Source organism: Protopterus annectens, chromosome 5.part0 (genome assembly GCF_019279795.1).
Source record: "Protopterus annectens isolate FY-2018-M chromosome 5.part0, PAN1.0, whole genome shotgun sequence".
In the NCBI taxonomy this organism is placed as follows: Eukaryota; Metazoa; Chordata; order Ceratodontiformes; family Protopteridae; genus Protopterus; species Protopterus annectens.
This window is the reverse complement of record NC_056735.1, coordinates 254,182,424-254,205,635: the sequence shown is the minus strand read 5'-3', so window position 1 is coordinate 254,205,635 and position 23,212 is coordinate 254,182,424. Positions and strand designations below refer to the sequence as shown.

At 41.2% G+C, this 23,212-nt stretch overlaps 1 protein-coding gene across 1 annotated transcript in view; it reads left to right on the top strand.

Annotated features, from left to right (window-relative positions):
- The first annotated feature begins 15,151 nt into the window (after positions 1-15,151).
- Positions 15,152-23,212, top strand: part of LOC122802148 (inverted formin-2-like) — a 634,538-nt gene continuing 626,477 nt past the window's right edge. The window contains exon 1 of the mRNA XM_044071825.1: positions 15,152-15,409. The gene's annotated coding sequence lies outside the window, so the exon portion shown is untranslated. The remainder of the gene's footprint in view (positions 15,410-23,212) is intronic.

The following is a 23,212-nucleotide window of genomic DNA, read 5'->3' as shown; positions in this document are numbered from 1 at the left end:
CTCCACTGAAAATGGGTTCTTCTTGGCCCAGTGGACTTCCCCGGTAATCAAACTGAAATAAATAAATAAATAAATAAAAATAATTCATTATCAATGGTGTTTATTGCCTTCTCCACCAGCTCAGATAAATAGTATGTATGTATTTGTGTGTGTGTTAGTATAGGGGGTGAGAAACTAGGAAGTGTCACTAATAATATATTCTCCAGATAAGGCCTACTTCAATTAAAATTTAAAAGCCAAATTAAACACAGACATAACTGGTTAAAGGTAACAGTAGTAAGCAAACAATGTGACCTTGACTAAAAATACTGCAGTCATACTTGAAAACCATTATATAGATATTTTACCTTCAAGGACCTTCTGACTTCCAGGTGACTGGCTGGTCATGATGCCTCTGAACTTCATGGCCTGAAGAGAAATGTCATAAACCTGGCAGCCATGGTATCAACAAGTGAATACACCAACTCTCTTCTTATTCCTTCCTCATTGATTTACAGTGAAAGGCTTCAAATCTACAAGAAGAAAGGCTGAAGATTTTACTCTGAATCCCTCCAGTAACATTTCTGTTAATTAGTAAGGCAGGTAAGATGGTTTCCTGTTCATGAATGTGACATTCTTTTACTGTGCCTTAATGTGTAACTGTTAAACATGAGCTCCTGCCTTTCTACTGCATGTGTCTTATGTCACTGCATCTCCAGCAGGATGCTATGGTCTACTACCTTCTTGCAGTTGTCCCCTTTCTATACCCAGACACATTCTGCAATGTGGCTCCACGACACTTTCATTGAACAAACGTAGTCTTCAGAACACCATCACCAGCAGCACCAGGTCATTACTTACACTGACTGCATTCCCACAGATATTTTTGACTTCTTCCAGATTTCTTGAGCAAAGAAGTTAAAGAGCACATGGAAGGTAAAATGAAATTATACCGGTATAGAGAAATAAAAGACATGTTGCTGTTCCTTGTCCCTGGACAATTAGAAATTGCTGCTCTTAATTACTGCTGTTGATTAATTATTTTCTATCATAGTTTTTCATACCATTGTTTATTTTATCACAAGAGCCATTGTGTTCCTTTATCATTCTATGCGTGTACATTGTACAACTATTTCTTTTTTGCTGTTGTTTCTTTTACAATCCATGTCATAGCTGAAAGCTCTCTGGCCCCAAATTTAAATTATACAAAGTTAGAAAGCTCCCCAGCAACCTGGTCCTAGTGTGCTCACCACATAAGTCTTAACTATCTTATCTCTACTTACTGCCTCTATGTGTAAAATCTTAGAGTGGACAATATAGGCTCTGTTTAAAGTGTGTTGTAACACTGTGTTAGTGCTAGACAACTGTGGTACTGCATTTACAGAATTACCTGTGTTTAAACACTGTAATATCTTAGAACGGACAATGTTAAAATCTGTTTAAACTGTGTCATCACACTGTTTTACTGTTAGGTACCTGTTGTGCTGTAATTATGGAATTACCTGTGAAAGTGTACCACAACACTGCTGTAACTGTTTTTGAACTGCTGTACTGCATTTGCAGACACTATCTATTCTACTACTATTTCACTGCTGTTGTTGCATGTGTGATTAATATAAGACTGCAAGTCAGTAGGGAACTGCAAGCAACGCTGCAGAGACTCAGTAATTGGAGGCAATATTGTCCTGGCTCTACCTGTGTTATTAATGGTTGTAAAAGCAAATATTTACATAGAAAGGTAAGACGTCCTGCAGCCAATAGCTACTATATAATGATAGCTAGTCGCTGACTGCATGAATGTATTTGATCAGGATTTGTTGCTTAAACTATTGGAAACAATTATCATACTTGTTGATATATACAGTCAAACTTGGGTGGTACGGTGCTGTTAACTCTTATACATCTTAGTTTCAATACAGCCAACATTCTTCCTGCTATTTACTGTCTCATTTCATGCTATAACCTTCATTTTCTGCCTTTATTTCTCCACAGCAGCCAAGTATGAAACACATTAGTGATGTTCCCGACTCAGTTCATACAAACTACAATAAAAAGATAAGGATCCTCCTCACAGGAAACCCCCTAGTCACCTAAAGTGTATCCAACTGCATAATTTGTGAAAAGCAACGTAGGTGTACTGTCTTAGCATTACCTTTCTCAATCTCTCTCTCCTTTACTAGCATTCCTAAGGTGGTGTGCACACTACCTTAGAAGTAATACTTAAATATACCCACCATGCTATCAGCCCAACCATTATTCTAGTGCCACTTTTTCCCCTAAATTATTTAAAAAAACTAAGCAATCATCCCACTAAACCTGCAAAGGGGTCCAAAACAGTCTTATATTGTCAGTTGTAACTGAAGCCATACTTTACCTATAAAGACAATACTAGATCCCAGTAACCTACCTGAAACTGTGGCTCCTTAATTCCTGGGCTGGCTGGTTGTTATCTGGTCAGTCTCAGACCGCCCATATCTCTGCCTGCTCCATTCGTCCTTTGGGCTCACTCTGCTCCCCTACCCTGCCTCCAAATTCCACCCACCCCCACTACTCCCACATTTAACTAGATGCAGTCACAGCCTGCAATCTTCACCAAACAATCACCAAAGCACTACCCCTTCTTACCCAAACCCTTGCTCTGCCACATACCCTTACACTCACAGCAATCCCCCTTCCCCTGCCATACCCCGCAACCCATTCTAACTACACTCACTCAGTCCCACCCTTAACAACCTCAGTACACTAGCAAATCACACAATGGTCCATCCACCCAAATACTCTTCATTGACAAACTTATCTCTCCACACAGCTAACCTCTCCACACTAGCCCTTCTCTACCATTTAACATACTTTCACACCCCCATCATCTACGACTACCACCTCAACTCCATCACTTTCAGTCCACTCCTCAAAACCCACCACTGCAACCCTGAGATTGCACCCAGCCTTTACAACAACACCAAAATAGACTACCTCCCACTTAAATACCACCAAACCAGTTCCAAAAATAAATTGTTTCTTAGACAGCACAAACTAGTAACCAAACTTGGAAAAAACTTATTTAACATACTATTAAAACTAAAACTAAGTGGCAACATCCACCCTAACCCAGGCCCCAAACTTACTGACAAATTAACCAACACAAACCCCTCACATAACTCCATCATACCACCCTACCCAAAAGGACACTCCTTACTGCTCCTCAATATAAATCTAAGGAATATACTAAATAAAATCCATGACCTCTACGCACTGATAAATGTATACTCCCCTGACATAAACATTCTGACAGAAACTTGGCTAAAGCCACATGTCAAAAGCAATGAAATCCTTCCCCCAGGCTATAACCTATAGAGGTTTGATTGTCAAAATAAATGTGGAGGTGCTGTAGCTATAATGTTCAAACAAAATCTAGAACTAGAACTCATCAACACCACACTACCTACATTTAATAATAATGAAATGCTCCTCTCCAAACTGAAAAATCAGTAAAAACAAAACCCTACTCATAGTGGCTATCTATATTCCTCCTGGAGAAAACACTAACACAGTTGAAGACATACTTCACTGGCTATCCACAACCTTCCACCAAGAAACCATCATTATGGGTGACCTCAATACTGACTGGATCCCCTCTAATTCCAATAATCCATCCAATTTTATAAACCTTCATGGTTTATCCCAGCTCATACAAAACCCCACAAGAATAGAAAAAGCTCTAGCAGACAGTCCATCCTAGACGGGATTCTCACAAATAAATATAACACATCCCTCCTAACAGGATGCCTCCCCAGTACCATGAATGACCACCTACCCACATACCTAATCAGAAACAATCCCACTTAGCCAAACAAGTAGTCTATAGGATAATCCACAACAAGAAAAAATTTAACACCCACACTTTTAACTCCCTCCTCCAACAAATTAACTGGTCCCCCCTCATAACTCTACCACTAGATGACACTGTGCAACACTTTAACACCACCTTCCTTAACATACTAAACAGCCTAGCCCCCTGCAGAACAGCTAGAATAAAAAATCACCACACACCCTGGCTAACAAAGAACACCAATGATATGCTAAAAGAAAGAGACAGGGCATGAGAACACTGGTTAACTAACAAAAACAATGACAACCTCCTACTGTCTAAGCAACTTAAGAACAAAGCCAAATCACAAATAAAAGCTGATTAAAAAAAAACTACCAAAAAAAAAAAAAAAAACAACCCCAAAAATTCTGGGCCACCATAAACAAACTGCTACAACCTGGTAATGCTTCCACCCCCAGTCCCATTACAAACCCCTCAAATTACAGCATTGCAGAACAATTCAACTTCTTTTTTTATAAACAAAATTCACTCACTCATTAACTATAACCAAAATACCACTACTACAATCCCAATAGTTAACAGTGAGGAGTAAATTCTTTCTCCTTTAACCCTGTCTCAACCCATACTATAAAAAACTACGCAGTAAACTCAAGCCCACCAGCCTAGCTGCAAATAACCTCCCATCAGAATTCCTCAAATCTGCCTCCAAAGTCGTAGCCTACCCCATCTCTATCCTCATCAAATGCTCTAGCACCGAAAACTATGTCCCACTAATCTGGAAAGTCTCCTACATCACTCCATTGCATAAAAGTGGCAACTATACCGAACTTACTAACTACAGACCCATCGCGATTCTTTCACCCCTATCAAAAATATTAGAGAAATGTATTTACTCCCAGCTCCTAAACTACCTTCTCTCTAACAACCTATCTAACACACAACATGGTTTCCATCCCCACCATAAGCACCACAACTGCCCTCCTCAGCTTCACTAACAGAATAAATCAACACAGAAATCATAATAAATTTGTCTCATCCATCTTTCTAGACCTCCCAAAGGCCTTTGACATGGTTTCCCACCAGAAATGACTTGTCAGAACTGGCCACATTAAATCTCAGACATTCTTCCCTAGATTGTTCCATAGCTATCTAACCAAATGCCAACAATCTGTTAGATGGCAACAGGAGCCATCAGCTCTGCTTCCCATCAACATAGGAGCTCTACGAGGCTGCATACTAGGCCCCTTACTCTTCACCATTTTTACAAACCAACTCCATAAAGCCACCTCCCTCACCTCAATCATCCAATATGCAGATGACTCTACCCTCATATACATCATGCCCTCTCTAGCACAACTACAGGCTACAACACAACAATCCTTCCTAGAAGTAGAATCTTGGCTGTCTAACACTAATCTCATACTGAACCCAAACAAGACCAAGCTGATACTCTTTCTCCCCAACAAGACACCCAATCCCCCACCCACTTTTGCAATCCACTCCTTCAACAACACTATTATAACCTCCACCTCACAAACCAAACTACTAGGTGTTACAATTGATAGCAAGCTAACATTTGACCTACACCTATCTCAAACCATAAAAAACATATCAAACTAGGCTCTCTCTCTACCGAATTAAACCTTTCCTAACTAGCCAATCTAGACTAAACATCGCCAGGACTCATATGTTATCCACTCTTCTCTATGCTGCTCCCATCTTTACCTATCTTAACAAAAGTGACCTTGCTAAACTTGAGTCATGCTACAACAAAATGGCCAAGTTTGCCACAAGCTCCCCACATAGGTCTCACCATTGCTCTGCCCTACATCAAATAAACTGGCTAGAACTTCCACAACAAATAACCTACACTCAACTCATTTTCATCCACCAATGAATATATCAACCAAATAGAACCCCAGCTCTACAACAAATACTCCACCCATATACCAGCACTCGCCAACTCTGATCCTCACACAAAACACTCAAGTATCAAAAAGCAACAACAAAGCTGGGGACGCCCTCTACTTCCACCACATCTTCAAACTTTGGAACACAGTTCCCTAACACATCTTAAACACTACCAACCTACAACAATTAAAAAAATTGCTCAAAGCCCACCTCACTAGTAAATGGCTCTGCTCCTGTAGCAGCCTAGGCTAACAGCATGCAGCCCCACAACATCTTTTCTTCCTTCAAACAATGGGCACCACCCAGACTCCTCTCCCACTTTTTTCCATCACCCACATATCCATCCCCCTCTATTAACCTAGAGCAGCAGAGCTAACAGCACCTACCAGCTATTTAGTCCAAGGTGACAACAACTACTATGTTCATTAATCATTCACTCTTCTATGTTGTTGCTACACTTATGCATACCTAAAGGTCTACATCTTCCATTTAAAATATATATATATATATATATATATATATATATATATATATATATATATATATACATATATGCATATGTGTGTGTGTATAAAATGACCTAAACGTGTAAAATACAATTGAAAAGAATTGTCTTTTACCTATGTAAAGTGCTTACTGTATAAACTGATGTACATTTTTTTTTTATTTTACTTAAATATTTCTGTACATTCTTTGTAAAATCTACAGTGTAACTTGGTTTTTTTTCAGTGTTTTTCTCCCCAGTCCTCTGCTGAAAATTGGCTTCCACCCAGATAGACTATCCCGGTCAACAAATGTAAAATAAATAAATAAATAATAAAAAGGGTGTCCCATGAATTAGCCCACCATCCTATCAAAAAAAAAAAAAAAAGAAATATGAACAGACATTATGTTGCACATTAATTTCATACACAGAGCAAGTTCTGCATTTTTCCCCAAGCAACACACACACACACACACACACACACAAAACTAGATATAGAAGAAAGCATGCATGCACACCCATGTTTATAAATATGTGCTATTTATCCAGGAAGAGTACAGGTAAAAAAGTCAAAGGCACAGTATAGCATTGCATCATTGAAGAACAGGGCATTTGCTGGCTTTGAGTTACAGTCATCATTTCTAAATGAATGTCAACACTTTAAAATAACATACTATAAGAATAGCATAGTTTGCTATATTTTTAAACCAAGATGCAAAGGGTAACATGCTGGACAGCATAAGGCTACATGTTCCCCTCTCTAATCCATTGTAGGATGTTAGCTATCTTAGCCCTGTACTTTATTCTGTAATACAATATATCAGATCAGATTTGGCGTTTGTCAGGAATTTTACCAATGCTACAGGGTAGAAGGTTCCAATTTGATGCATGTTGCATTTTAAAAGCTTACTTTGTAGGAATTACATTATTTGATTTACTTTGTCTTTTCTTAAACAAATGGGTCCACTGACACAAAAAACTACTTTGTAGACTGTCTCATAATCTCAAGGTACCAACTGCCCTATTCAGGCTCGCATTTTACAAAAATGAGATGCAAGAAGAAGGCTATCATCCTGGGATGGGTATCTGTTCTTTATATTAAAAGGCATGACATTAGTGCCTCCACACCCTAAAGATTTAGAAGACATTGTCATATAAACAGTGCCTGCAATTGCTGAAGTAGAAATATGTCTAATAATCACTGCATTTGCTTATGTACAGCTGTAGAAGATAAACAACTATTAAACAGTGGGAAAAAGTAACAGGGGTGTAGCCAGAAGTTTCTGTTAATACTCAGATCATATTCTTGTCCCCTCAACCTAATATTTTAAATATAAAAGATTGTGCACCTCTGTTCTAATGTTGATCCTGTATACTTTAGAAAGGTACACTTGTTTTTTGACAATTGGCCCCTAATTTAACAACACAGATTTAGACAGAAATATACCATCTGATGTTGTAAATCTTTGTTCTTTCATTATAGCTAGGACCTCGGTTCCATCCTTGGAACCGATACGGCCGTTTCCCAGCTCGCCCAAGCCAAAAACTCTCAGCTAAGACCTACCCATAATGCCCTCCTCCTAGTTACTCCAGATCTCGTTTGCTGCATTCCTAGTCAAACGTGCTAGCCATCTCTCTCAAAGCTAAGTAGAAAATTGTTAATTTTAAGACAGTTTCTCTTCAAAATTATTTAATTTTTAGTCAAGTTAGCCTTTTCTTACTGTTGCCTATAACCTAAGCCTATTTCCTACCCTTTTCCATGGTAATTTAATTTTTTACCTTTATTTGTACTGTCCCTCTCTCCTGTCTTTGACAGGCCTTTTCTCTCTACTAGTGGTATTTTTTAAAATAACATCACTGGTATTTTCTCCCTTATTTTTTCTATAGATAGCCTTGTTGCCTTACTTTGTCAGACAGAGCTAAGTTGGGATTTAAACAGTGTGACAAGTGTGGAAGTAAGATGCCTAACTCAGATACACATGTTCGTTGTGTCTACTGTTTGGGCATGGATCATATTAGAGCTGACTGTGACATTTGTGCTAGTTTTAGTAATTGTACACTAGCAGAATGTAATAATAAACTTATCTTAAAATGTTTACTCAAGACACCTTTTTCGGAGGCTCTATCTGGGTCAGAGGTCTCACCCCCTCCAAAGACCAAAAAACATAAGGAAAAATGGATTACTGAAGGCACCTTTTTCGGAGGCTCTATCTGGGTTGGAGGTCTCACCCCCTCCAAAGATCAAAAATCATGAAGACAAACGGATTACTCAAGACACTTTTTTCAGAGGCTTTATCTGGGTCGGAGGTATTACCCCCTCAAAAGACCAAAAAACATAAGGAAAAACAGATTACTCAAGGCACCCTTTTCAGAGGCTCTATCTGGGTCGGCGGTCTCCCCCCTCAAAGACCAAAAAACATAAGGACAAATGGAGTCACTCGGTTCCTGTATCTCTGTCAGTTATGGAACTGAGTTGGCTCCATGCTTTCTTGGCACAGACCTCTTCGACATCAGTCTTTGTGTCTTCTCCCTCGGTAATGTCCATGATATTCACCCCTATTTTGGTTCCGACCTTGGCACCACTGACTTCAGTGCCATCCTTGCATCCAACATCGGCTCTGATGACTGTACCTGCTTCGGCACCATCCCCAGCCACAGTGCCGAAAGTTTCTTCAGCTCCATCGGCTCTGAAACTCGAATACCTGCCAAGGACAAGATACCTCCGGTGCACACTGTCTCGGTTCCGACAGCAATGTTTTCCCTCTTGGCACCATCCACCCTTGCTGCATCGGCTCTGGTGGAACCAATGCTCTCCCAAAGCAGTGCTTGGATCGTCCGTACCTTGGTACCTAGCCCGGTGCCCATTTTCTCGCTAGCGCTGTCTACGTCCACGGCTCGACAGCTTCCAGTTCTCTCAGAGCTCATCTGGAGGTGGGCTCCTCACGGCAAGGTGTGACCCTGGTTCCTAGGTTCTCCCTCCCGGATCCGGACTCCCAATCCTCCTCAGGTGGGCCTGTTATACAGGTAGCGGACTCGCAGTCAGCACCAATGACATCAGTATCAGAATCCTCCCCACGCATGCTCCTCTCCCAACCCTCTATTTTGGGACCCCGGGCACAGGAGTCACAAAAATCCTCTTTAAAGGGAACCCCTTCGCTGGAGTCCTCCTCAGAAGATCCCACTGGGGAGCCACCCCGGAAGAAATGGTGCAAGAGGAAGCACCTTGATTCACTGAAGGACTCTATCACCGAAGACACTGATTGTGATGAGGGTGAGGGTCCCCACTGTCTCCCCCAGATGACATCTCATTCAGAGACATTCTCGAAATCCTCAAGCAGAGGGGAGACTGGAAGTCCTATAACCCTTCTTCTGAGGAATGGTGTTCCTGCAGGCCTTTCGTGCCCGGCCATCTACTTCCTGGGTGACCCCACTGGCAGGTGACCTTGTTAAACTCATTGTGCAGCATGCCTGGAAGGCCCCGGACAACATAGAACCTGTCCCTCGGAAGCCAGACAAAAATTTTATCTACACCTGAAGACCAGCCCCACTGGTCCTAGCAGTTGACAGTTGATTCTATGGTCATGGTGGTGGCCACCAAGAGGGAACTGGCAAAAGATAGTTCCACCATCCATCCTCCAAATAGAGAGTCCCGTACCATAGACAGACTAGGGAAATGGACCTATGCTTCAGTGACATGTGCCATTCAGTCGCTGAACTATCTGGCACACTTTACTTGTCTCCAAAGAGACCTAATTTCCAAAATGTCTTCCTCTTTGGTGGGGTACTGTCTGATAAGGTGCGTGATACTGTCACCTCACAGCTAGCTACCTTTGAATCCATCTTGAACCCCTCGATGCGTTTGATATCTCACAGAGGGGGCAGCTCGAGCAGCCGCATCAGGCATTGTTATAAGATGTAATGCTTGGATGTGGTTGTGTGACTTCGCAGACCCTTTTAAATCTTCCTTCGTCAATGCACCTGTTGACGAATCTGCACTTTTTGGACCCAAAGTATGAGACACACTTACTCGTAGTGAGAAAGATAGAAAGACCTTGTCTGCTGTGGGCATATGCCTTTCCAACCCCCAGAGATGCTACTCCAGGAACCAGAAGGGAGGAAAAATGTGGTTCAAGAAATCCCAAGGACCTTTTTGTGACACTCTTGTTGAACAATCCCCCAGGGCAGAGGGGGCAGCTCATATGGAAGACGTCCCTTTTGGGGTAGAGGGGGTCCGTGTAACCAGGGAGCTAGAGATTCTTTCTCTGGCAGACCCTACCAGTGCTCCTGAGCAGTGACCTGATTGCTTCCCTCTGGAAGCTGCCGGGGGTCATTTTTCTCTGCATCTACCAGTCTGACATCATATTACTACCGAGGTTTGAGTGCAGAGAATAATATCCAGAGGCTACCAAATACCTTTCGACTTAACTCCCAGACCCGTGAAACAAATCTCCGATGTTCCACCCAATCAGAGGGAATTGGCAGCCTTAGAGATAGAAAAGCTGCTAAGGAAAAGAGTCATCCAACCAGTCCCACCTGACCAGACAGGATCCGGATTTTACTCAAGGTTCTTTTTTAGTGCCAAAAATGGCAGGGGACTAGAGACCAATTCTGGATCTCAGCCTATTGAACAAATTTATCAAACCTCAAAAATTCCGGATGGTCATGATACAGTCCATTCTTCCCTTCCTAGGGAGGGATAACTGGATGTGCTCTACAGACCTCCAGGATATGTACTACCACATAAAGATGGATCCCTGCTCCCGGAGGTTTCTCCGCTTCCAGCTGGGAGCCAATCACTACCAATTCAGGGCACTGTTATTTGGTTTCTCGACACCCCCCCCCCCGAGTGTTCACCAAATGTATGGCAGTTATGGTAGCTCATCTTCGACTACAGGGATTCCAGGTTTTTCCCCTATCTAGACGATTGGCTCCTTACCACTCCGACTAGGAATCTTCTAGTCCGCAGCCTCTCTTACACTCAAGTTCTCGCTCTCCGCTTGGGGATTACAATCAACAAAGACAAATCTCAAATGTCCCCAACGAAGACACTGGAATTTATTGGAGCAGTCTTCGACACAACATCCTGTCAAGCTTCTCTCCCCCCTCACAGGCTTTTGAAAATAAGACACCAAATCCAACAGACCTATGTACCAGCATGTCTTGTACTGCAACTCTTGGGCTCCATGGCAACTGCCATTACGTTAGTACCACTGGTGAGACTGCACATGAGAATCCTGCAGTGGCTCCTTTCTGCACAATGGTCATTGCTAACTCACCCACTCAACCACATGATATGCCTTACAAACTGTTGCAAGGAAGGAATGCTATGGTGGATGAAGCCACAAACGAATCTTTGGTGTTGACCTTTCTGTCTTCCCCAGCCCACGGCCACAGTGATCACGGACACTTCGCTGTTAGGGTGGGGGGGGGCATTTCCAGGGAAAGACTGTCCAAGGCACCTGGTCCCCCATGGAGGCCAACTTGCACATAAATGTCCTGGAACTGAGGGCAATTCTCTTAGCGTTGCAAGCGTTCCATGCAGCCCTTCCGTCGGGGACCATTGCAATTCAGTCAGACAACATGTCAGTCATCTGGTATATCAACAAGCAAAGCAGAACCAGGTCTTACCCCCTGTGTCGGGAAGCCATGAGGATTTCGCACTGGGCGATAGTTTCCAACTGCTTTCTTATAGCAATGCACATTCCTGGGAGTTCCAACCTTATTGTGGACAATCTCAGCAGGAACATCCTGAAGCCTCACAAGTGGTCCCTCAACCCTATAACAGCAGATCGGATCTTCTAGCGCTGGGGCAAGCCTTGCTGTGACCTATTTGCTTCCCCTCTAAACTACAAATGCAGAAGCTATTTTGCCCTGATCCTCCCTCAGGGGGAACCACTGAGGGACGCTCTAATGCATGATTGGCCCCCGGGTCTTCTGTATGTCTTTCCCCCGTTTCCCCCTCATCCCGAAATTTCTCCAGAAAGCTCAGAGGTTGAGAAGCAAAGTTATCCTCATTGCCCCCTACTGGCCATGTCAAGTCTGGTTCCCGTTTCTATGGCCTCATCTGATTCACAGCCCGTGGATTCTGGATCATTCCCAGGACCTGTTATCTCATCCTCAGGGACTGATTCATCTGAACTTGCACAGTCTCAAGCTCACAGCTTGGTTCCTTCACTTCCAATGATTGCCAGGCTGCCTGACATCCCATCTCCTGTTAGTGAAATTCTTCTGACCTCACACAAATCTTCCACTAGAAAAGTCTATTCTAGTAAATGGACTAGGTTTTCTATTTGGGCCAAAGACCAGAACTTATACCCTTTCTCTATGCCTATTCAAAAGATCCTACAATACCTCACTACTCTTTTACATGCAGGAGCCTCAGCTTCAACGATCACTGTACATTTAGCAGCTATCACCAATTTTCATAATGGTCTTGATAATTCTTCAATTATGTCACACTGCCTATGCAAGACCTTTTTGAAGGGAGTATTACATGTTAAACCTCCGGTCAAGCCTCCTTTAGAATCCTGGGACTTGACTCTGGGGCTTCAGTCTCTCACAGGTTCTCCCTTCGAACCTTTTGATTCATGTGATTTGAAATTTTTGTCATGGAAAACCATACTTCTAGTAGCACTTACCTCAGTGAGAAGAGTATCTGAGCTGCAGGCCTTGAGTGTCAAGAGTCCTTACTTGATCTTCCACAAGGATATGTTGTCCCTTCGTACTGACCCTTCTTTCTTGCCCAAAGTCATTTCTGGCTTTTCCATTAACCAAACTATTGACCTGCCAGTTTTCTTCCCTCGGCATTCTAATAGGGGGGAGTACATTTTGCACGCCCTTGATGTGCATCGGCAGCTTCGTTGTTATTTGGACAGGACTAAATCTTTCAGGAAAACAGATCAATTGTCTGTGGCCTTTGCAGGACTCAGATTAGGTAAACCTGTTTCCAAAGTGACTTTATCCTCTTGGCTTAGAAATGTCATTACCTTTATCTACCAACAGAATAAGCTATCCTTACCTTCCAGAGTAAAGACTCATTCTACCAGATCTATGGCTACTTCTGTAGCTTTCATTCCAGAGCCTCTATGGATGATATATGTGCAGCAGCCACTTGAGCAAGACATCATACCTTTATATCTCATTACAAATTGGATTTGACCCCCAGGGGACAAGCATCTTTTGGTTCTATGGTGCTCAGGAATATCCTTCCTTAGGGCCACCCAGGACTCAAGTAGCTGGGGACTCAGTCCTAGCTGTAATGAAAGAACAAATATTTACATTAGTTAAAGAAGTTATGTCTTACCATAATGTTCCATCTGTGTTGTAGATCTTTGCTCATTCATTACTTCCTGCCCTCCTTCCCCTGCCTGGACTCCTGGTACACTTTAGGAACTCCTGGTTAGGTATTTGCTCAGACAGAGCCTCCTACTATCTTTTCTATTACTACATCTTTTATCTAGGGCAGGCAAACTCGATCTGGAGTAACTAGGAGAGGGGCATTATGGGTAGGTCTTAGCTGAGAGTTTTTGGCTTAGGCGAGCTGGGAAATGGCTGTATCGGTTCTGAGGATGGAACCGAGGTCCTAGCTGTAATGAATGAACAAAGATCTACAACACAGATGGAACGTTATGGTAAGACATAACTTCTTTTTTCTTTATGTTTTAAATTCTGTGAGACATTGGGTTTCTAAAAGATATTAAAAAGGGTCTCACTGAGATGGATACTTGGTGTCAAAATCATGGCCTCAAGCTAAATGCCAAAAAGTGCATAGTTATTCCCTTTGGAAATAAAGTACCCACAAACTACCACATAGATGGTAGTCCCCTAAATACGGAAAACATAATAAGGGATCTAGGAACCCCAGTAGATAGTAATCTCTCCTTTGATAATCACATTGCCAAAGTGGTTAGAAAATCCTTCTATGTGGCCTACCTAATCACAAAAGGGTTTGCATCCAGATCAGAAAAGGGCATTGTGCCCCTCTACTCATCACTCATCAGACCCATCATAGATTACAACGCCCCATTTGGGATGTACCTTACAAGACACCTGCAACAGCTGGAAAGACCACAGAAGTACCTCCCCAAGAGGATCAGTGGCCTCAAACAGATGCCCTATGCAGCTCGACTGAAGAAACTCCAGCTGTACTCGGTTGCATACCGCCTGCTCAGAAGTGATCTCTGCCTGACATATAAGGCCATGTCCAACCCAGAATTGATGGATATGCTTCACCTAAAGAAAACCTTATCCCCTCGAGCCACACGCTTTAGGGATCTAAACCTCACGACAACACTAAATAGGATGTGCTGGTGGGATAGATTCCTGTCCCAGAGACTTCCCATGCTCTGGAACAAGATTTCAATCTACATTAGGCAGAGCTCCTCGCTAGCACTCTTCAAGAGAAACTTTGATGAGTGGATGGGAAACAGCAAGTTTATGGACGGGGATCACTTCAGTGGCTCTGCTGGACAGAGGCAAAGGGAACTAATCTAAGGGGGTTGCGAAAGCCAACACATTCTGGCTAGGCTTATAAATGCCTTTGGGCAGATAGCCTAGTACCTACCTATGAACCTATGAGATAATAGAATATATATGGCTACACCTTTGCCTGCTAGTTGCCAGACTGATGCTGTTTCTAGAAAAAAATATACACATTTAATTGTTCCAAAGGAAGTAAATGCGGTATTGTTAATATGGGCTATTATACTAGATGATCGTTAATTTTCTTATACTAATCGTCCCGCAAAGCTCAAAACAAGTTTCACAAAAACAGAAGACTATATTTTACAACGACCACACAAAGATAAGAGAGAAAAGAGAGAATGAAGTAGTTTCTTCAGCTTGTTAGGTCTAAAGAATCTTGTGAGGAGGCGCACGTGTTACGCATGGCTTTGTGGGCGTGACTTTTAAGCCCCATTGAAAAGTTTGAAGGGTGGAGCCTCAACAAATTGGTAATCTTTTTTTCAGTGAATCCAAGCTTCTGTAGTTAGCAGGCTCTTAGGAGTTTCCATGGGAGAGTTCTTCGCTGGGTCCATCTGAGACTTCCCGTAGCACTTTAATGGATTAAGTGGTTCCGAGAGTCGGACGTGGAACTTATTGAGGTGGTTCCGAGAGCTCATATTTCTTTAAATTGTACCATGTTTGTGTTTCATTAACGGATAAATTAATTCAATGGATTTGTAATCTGAGACGCAGCTTTTTTTTCTGTAAGTATTCTTAAGGTAACTTTCTAATGGCATCTTTCGCAATGCAAATGTCTAAGAAACGCTTCATTATTCTTTTAGTTTTGTTGTTGGTAATCTATTGCCTTTAAGAATTTGGCAGTTTAATAGCTGTAGTGTTGATAGCTCCCGAAAGGTGCGTTATAGTTTTCACATCAATTTAATAAAAGATGCAAAGACTGCATACTGATCTATGCTGGTCTTCTACAATTATAAACGGAGAGAATCTAGTATCTATCAAGAAGCAGGTACTCGGTTTATCGCTCAAGGGACCTTGGTTTTTATTCAATTTTTAGCTTGGTTCCTTGGAGTACTTCATAAAACTGGTAAATTTTGAAGAAAAGGTGGTTAATTATACTTGATGGCAGTAATACATATATATTTTTTAATTTGTACAAAAGTGTACATTAACTCCCTTTGTTATATTGTGAATGTCTTGATAGTACTAATATTTTTTAAGTACCCCTCATTGTACTTAAGTTCAGAATAGTTTGCTTTTTATAAATATTCTACTTTTAATCGGACTCTGCCATTTGTAAATTAATTTATGGGGGGGGGGGGGGGGCGGTTGCAACACTAGTGTTAACGCATCTCCCCTGCTGGTAAGCATTACATGGTGGAAGTTTCGTAGTTATTTTTCTGGATGGGTGGTATTGCTGTGAATTGGGCGATCACATTTGTTAGCTTTGGGAATGGGAGGGAATAGTACAGTTGGGTTTAAGTAACGATTCAGGCCTGTTCAAGTTTACGTTGCTTTCCTTGTAATGTTAAGTTGATGCTGGTTTTATGTAGCAGCTACCTATCGCACCTCTCAACTGTCAAGATTTTTTGCCTCCTCTTTGTGGTCTGTTCCACATAAAATTTGCCACATTGTTGCAAATCACTGACAGGATTGCCACTATTTCATATGCCTATGGTGGTACATTTTGTAGAAATTTGAGTTTTTGTAAGGCAAAATATACCGATGATCAGCGCAGACGACCGAACTTAGTGTTCTTCCAATTTAAATGCTTATTATTGTAGTAGTGGAGTTGCTTATGCTATTTCACAATCAGATGTTTCAAATACAAAATAACTATTTTATGCAATTATTAAAGAAAACTTGGAAAATACTTTTTGGCCTAAAAATCTCAGGGCTTTGCCGTTTTAGTTGTTTTCTCTTTCTTTCTGCAGGACACCTGCCCAAAGAGGGACAGGTGGTAACTGTAACTTGAGGATTGAAGTCACTAAATAATGACACTCATTGGAGGTTTCAGACTTGATATATTTCAGAAAATGCATCTGGACATATTTAAAATCTGTTCCAATTGTTTATCCTTTGCCCCCCCCCCCACACACACACACATTTATTTTGGGATTTGTCCAGATTTCTTGTGCTGACAGGTCAAGGTTGAGAGGTATGGTGCTGCCCATAATTATGAATGTGCCGGTCGACTTCTTGGTACCAAAAAATCTGGACAATGGCAAAATGGGGAGGGGGTGGCAAAAGGTAAAAAAATAAGGACAAATTTTAAATATTGCTCTTATTCTGTCAACTTTCTAAATTTATAATATGTTTTGCATTAGTATTTTTGAAGGATGTGATGTCTAACTCAAATGTATTGACATTTGTTGACTGGGATAGTCTGAGCTAGTACCCTTTTTCAGCAGAGGACTGGGGAGAAAAGCTCCACGATCATATACAGTGATTTAAAACACTAACAAATGTAGAGATTACATCTGGAGGTTATACAGACTATCAGTTTGTACAACTGAATACACATGTTGTGTCAAATGCAGTTTGCCAAAACTATTCACAGGATACATTCATATGTACAGTAGGAGAACGTAGTTTGTTTTAGAAGCAAAATTTGTATGTACAGACAGTGTCCCGAGTACAATAAAATCACTTTGTCACCTGGTTCAGTAGTAAAATTTTAGATACCGTGACGATATTAAGGTTAGAAGGAAATGTATTTGTTCTAGAAGTGTCTGGAGCATAATAAAATACCTGGTCATTTAGTGACTTTAATCCACACTGATTTGCCAGAAAGACATATTTTAAGAGGAAAAAATGCATTCTGTGAAAATATGGACAGTTGCGATTTATGAGTCTGAAACTTTTTATAAATGCAGCTTTTAATTTAATACTGATGTATTCCTTTGTATGTTACACATAGGCACAATATGTTCTGGTAAATGACAATGTAATAAGAGGAGATATGATCAAACATATCAACTGTACAGAGTTTTGCCTCTAATTTTTGGTCTGTTTCTCAAAATTGTGGTTTTCTGGCAAATTTCTGAGGAGTGAAGTCAGAAAATGACAGATATTTGAGATTGACTTTCTACCTTTCAGAAAATTCATGCTAATGTGAATCCTGTTCTGTCAACTTTCTATAAGAGCAAGAAAAAAAAAAAAATACTATCAGCAAGTCAGGTGAACTCTTGTCTAATGCACCATCAAAAAGTAGTAATTTTAGAGTTCTAGAATTTATGTTGCTACTGCAAACACGTACAAAAACAAATCTCTGGGTATACCTTAAGGTTGTATTATTTTATTTTAAATCCCAACCCAATGTTTATTTCTCACAGACTCTCCAAACACAATTGCTTGTATAAAGATAGAAAGGTGATGGCCCTGGGAGAGTATTGTACGTATAGAGCTGACTCTATTTGTTAGCGATTTAACCCTGTTAGTAGTGAACCAGTAAAGGCCTGTTAAGGTGTAATAGTGCACCTTTGTCATTTTTCCCTGTTGGATGAGCCTAAGACATATTCCCAATCATACCTGTCAATGTCTTGATGCAGGAAATCTGGACAAAGGTCAACAAAATGGGACAAAAGCCCAAAACTAGGGGCATATTTAATTATTACTCTTATAAACTTGGGAAAGTTGCTAGAGTAACAGGGCTTGTTTTAACATCAAATTTCTGAAGTATTTGAAGTCTGAAACTCAAGTGTATGATGTGACTTCAATCCTCGGATCATCCCAGTGATTTTCCAGAAAACCACACATTTTATTAGGAACAGACCCAAAATATGAGCCAAAAATCTGGACAGTATGTAACTAACGAAGGATTAATCAGAATCATGTATGATGGCCCATTGCCCACATTTAAAGGGGGGGGGGGTTGTGGTTTAATACTCAAGTTTGTCTAATACTTTTGCTTGTATGTATTTCATTCATGGGTGTATATTACGTTAACAACCACTAGGACCTTTATATGCTTAGCCCTGCAAGGGCATCATGTGTGGTAGCTGCTATGTTTTGTCGGGATTAATCTTCTCCTAACACACCTGTAGTCATAGTTCTTAACTGTCCTTGATTTTTGACTCCGGTTGTAGCTCAGTCCCTCCTAATGTCACTTAAAAACTAGTGACCTTCAGAGAAAAGGTGCTGTAATATTTTAAAGTATCCCTATTTTTGGATTTGTTCCTGATTGATTGATTTATTTATTTATTTATTTTGTCATTGTCACTGGTTGAAAGCTATTTAGTGTTAAATTCTAGACCTGCCTATGTTTTGATACTTTCGGAAGAGCACATTTCTGCTTCCAGCTGCATAAATTAAGGTTGCCACCTTTCAGATGTCCAAAGTGGGACATGGGTGTGGCCAGATGTTAATTTATTGACACTGGAGGTCATTTTCAGTGGAGGCTTGGGGGAAAAAAGCTCCCAGAGTATCACAGAATATTTTAAGAACTTTAGTTTTCAATAATTAAAATCATCCACAGGTAAAATAATACAAAATTAGATACATGAATACGTGGTTAAGAATAAATACAAGGTGGATGACAATGCTTTTAATATTTATAGACATTTTAGTCAGTTTAGAGAAATTGTACGAGATTTTGCAATATAAAGTATGAGGAACAGCATGCATGTGTTGAGAGAGCCAGGGGAGAGAATTTAATAGAAGTAAGGAAATGAGTAAAGAGTGGAGATTAAGGATGTATAAGGTGTGAGTAAGTATTTATTTGTTCATATTTAGTTTATAGTTTGTTGTCCTGGTGTTGAGCAAGAACAGAGCCCCAGATTTTGGCTAGGATGTCTTTCAGAATGGCTCTGAAAAATGAGGGTATTGACCTGATGGATGCAGCTAAAGGAGTTCCAGGCCTTAACAACGTGGTAGGAGTACAGACGATGCCCAGCAGATTTGATAGGTTGTGGACAGATGGGAGTTTTCTGTCACTGGGGGGTAATGACAGAGTTCAAACATGGTTGTGTACAATGGTATCCAATGCTGGATAATTGTATAGTTGGTAAGCTATTTTATGTTTTAGTTGATAGGATAGTTCTAATTTTATGCTTTGTGCTGTACAGTGGTGGGTTCTAAAAAGGGTATTTGTTGCCAATTTAGTAACTTTGTTATAGCCTTGTTCATGTTTTGATTTTTGTGATGTCTGGAGTTCAGCAAGGGTGGGAACACTATAAAGAAATCCAGGGAGGTGATAAGTAGTGGATATATGATGTGAGTGTGTGGCTTATAGGAAGTAAATTATGCCGGGAACCCTGGAAGCCTTGGGGTAATAGATACTCTGAGGTGTATTTTAGACATTTTTTTCCAATTTCTTTACCCATTGAAAGCCTCTAATTATTATTTTTTTATTCCTGTTACACACTTGTGTGTGCCTCTCTGTGTGTCTCATTTCATAGTATTTCTTTCTCGCACACGTTTTCATATTCTTTCTCTCTGTCCCTCCCACTCTTTCTCGTTCTCACTAACCACAAGCCACTACCATCCCTGTAGAATGAGGGTGAGCAAAAATCTCTAGTTCCCATCTCTTATTCGCATCCTTTCCTGATCACCAGCAAAAGCAAGCTGTTGCTGTATACTAATGGTGGTAACAACAAGCAACAGCAGTACCTCTGTACTGCCTCTGATTTGTAACACATTTTTACAGATTTATTTCAAAATGTTTTATCTTCTAGTAAATCGGTGAATACCGTGCTGTGAATGCCAGTGCAGATTATATAGTTTAACTACTTATTGGTCAGAAATGCATGTTGCTGGGGAAGGGGGAACTGCTATTCTATTATCCACTTACATGAATTGCTGTAATACTTATCCCTGATTTTTGGGTCATTGTCCCCCATTATTTTTGCCTTTGACCCTGATTGTGGTAATATGAGCCGATCTTTAAAACATTGCTGTAAGAGTTTCATCTAAAAAGTGTGAAACGCTGCCTCTTTTAATGTGGAACATTTGCAAAACAGTTCATTAAATTTAAGAAACTCATAAGATAATTAAAATTCATTAATTTAAACTTGTAAAGTTATTTTAATGAACTGAAATTTTCCTAGCCCCTGACATTTTGGCTGGTGTTTTGTGTGCAACCCCACCCACCAACACTGTGGTTCAGACTTTCACTATTGTGAATTTGACTAGAGGACCTAATGGAGAACAGGCAGCACAACAGTAATGTATGAAAAGTGTAAGAACTGTAGTTTTATAGCAAGGGGGGGGGGGGTATATTATAATAAAACAAAAAAAAAGTAAGCTGCGTGCTTCCACAGTGTGCAGTTGTGTAGGGTTAAGAATAAATGTTGTGTAGGGTTAAGAATAAATCTTGCCCACAGTGACTGTTGGTGGATGGAGCACTTGCCTTGCAGATTTTTAAAATGTATTTTATGGTAATGCCAGAAAGCTTGGGCATTTCCATTTCTGCTCATAGTTACATGCTCGCAGTGGTACACAAGATACAGAACCATGACTGTCCTGGTCACAACCGGACAGTGAACTTAACATAAATATTGGTGTAGGGACAAGGTCTCTAATAATATTGGGGTGGAGACAGGGTCTTGTTTGATGTAATCTGTTTAGGCTATGAAAGTTTGATGGTGAATTGCTGTAAACTTCATTTTAGTTGGTACTGTGGCATTTGGTAGTTGAGGCGATAGTAGTGTGCACAATTCTTTCACATTATTCATAGATGTGTACAAGGCTACTGAACACTAGGGGCCTTTTTAAGGCTAGCCATGTATCCCAAATATCTGACAAGTTCTAGGGTAGCCTTGTTAATGGAACTGGGGGCTGGTACATGAAACATTTGCAGGCTACCTATGTCCATTAGAGACGTGTGCAAAACCAGGGATGAATTTCTGGTACCCAATCCAGCTGTCCAAGGTAACACTTGAATTATGGTGGGGAGGAGCTCTGCTTTACATGAATGGGGAGCCAGTTCCGGGAAAGGGCAAGTCTGTGGGACATGTCTTTCAGCAGGTCCATCCCATAGGCAAGGTTCAAGTCTCAAGCAATTAATTCTGGTCCTTTTTTTTGTGAATATGTATGAGGTCCATTTATAGTGGGTTCTGACAATGCCTTCTATGGCAGGCATAGATCTCCCACAACAGCTTGTAGGAGAGAATACAGGGATAAGGCTTTGAGGTGGTCTGAATAGGGCATGTTTATGCCTTTTATTCTTTTAGTGAGAAACATCTGTGATCTTTTTTTTTTTGTGTTTGGTTAGGTACATACCAAATCTGGGCATTTGTAGATGTCTGACAACTGAATACAATGGAATAATGGTCTCCTTGGACCTAGATGTCATACTTTTAAGTTGTACAACATAGAAAAAGTTCCCTCACTACAGTAGGCATGTGATGATCAAAGGCTAGATTGTCTACATTTGTCCCCAAGTCCCTGACTATTGGGTCAACTCTTGGGGGGGGGGGTGTCAAAATGGTAGTTGGCAGGAGTGGTTAACTTCCCAAAGGATAGTATTCTGCACTTCTCTGCGTTTAGTTTTAGTCCATGGCTCTGACAAGTTTTGTCAGCCCTTCTTGCATAACATTAGTGTCTTGGGGGATTCTCTGGCGTTGTTGTTCAAGTTGGAGTGTGTGCTGGGGGGGTGGTCTCTGTGTTGCGTGTGTGTGCTGGGGGTGTGGGGATGTGTTGTGGGGGGTATGTGTTGGAGGGGTGGGTGTATTTTTGGGGTGTTGGAGGGGGTGGGTGTTGAGGGGTATATGTGGGGTGTTGGGAGCATGTGTGTTTTGGGGGCTGTGTTGGACGGGGTGGTGTTGGGTGTGTGTTGTTTCTGGTGAGTATTACTTCTGCCAACAGAATTTCTTAGCTACCCTACTTATCCTCAGAGAGAGCTAACCTGTTCTCCCCCCCCCCCCCTCCCCAGGTGGGTTTGGAGTCCATTAATCTGTCCATAAATCTTTAGATCTGAAGTAGTTTACTTCATTTGGTCTTCAACCTGTAGGAATATGGATCCGTATTGGATCTGAGCCGGCATCGGCTCAGAGCTCCAGACTCCTCCACTTGACCATAATACACCTCCACTGCCTTCCATCCCCAGATCTCATTTCCAGCAATTTGTAATACATCGTGTCTCCAGAGCTCCAGCTAGCAGTGGGTAGTTCTTACTGTAAGTTTTCAAAAATTTCCGTTCGTTTAGCCAATTCAGGTTAGTGTGTGTGCCCTCTCTCCCCTCCCATCGCTTTGGTGTCGAGTGTAGGTTTGTTGTTCTAGTTAGAGTAGTTTGGCTGTGGTGCCCCCCCCCCTTAGTGTTGTCTCTAGTGTGGTGACTGGGTGTGTATTGGCTTGGAGAAAGAAAGCTTTTGCTTGTCGTTAAGTTCTTTCTCTCTCTTTCTCTCTCTTTCTCTCTCTTTCTCTCTCTTTCTCTCTCTTTCTCTCTCTTTCTCTCTCTTTCTCTCTCTTTCTCTCTCTTTCTCTTTCTCTTTCTTTCGAAAAGCTTATCTTTAAGAGCTGCACAGTGTGTGGCCATAAGCTCTCCCCAGAAAATGGCCACACCTGTGTTTTGTACTTGGGTGTGGCCCACTGAAGTGTGGATTGCTCCA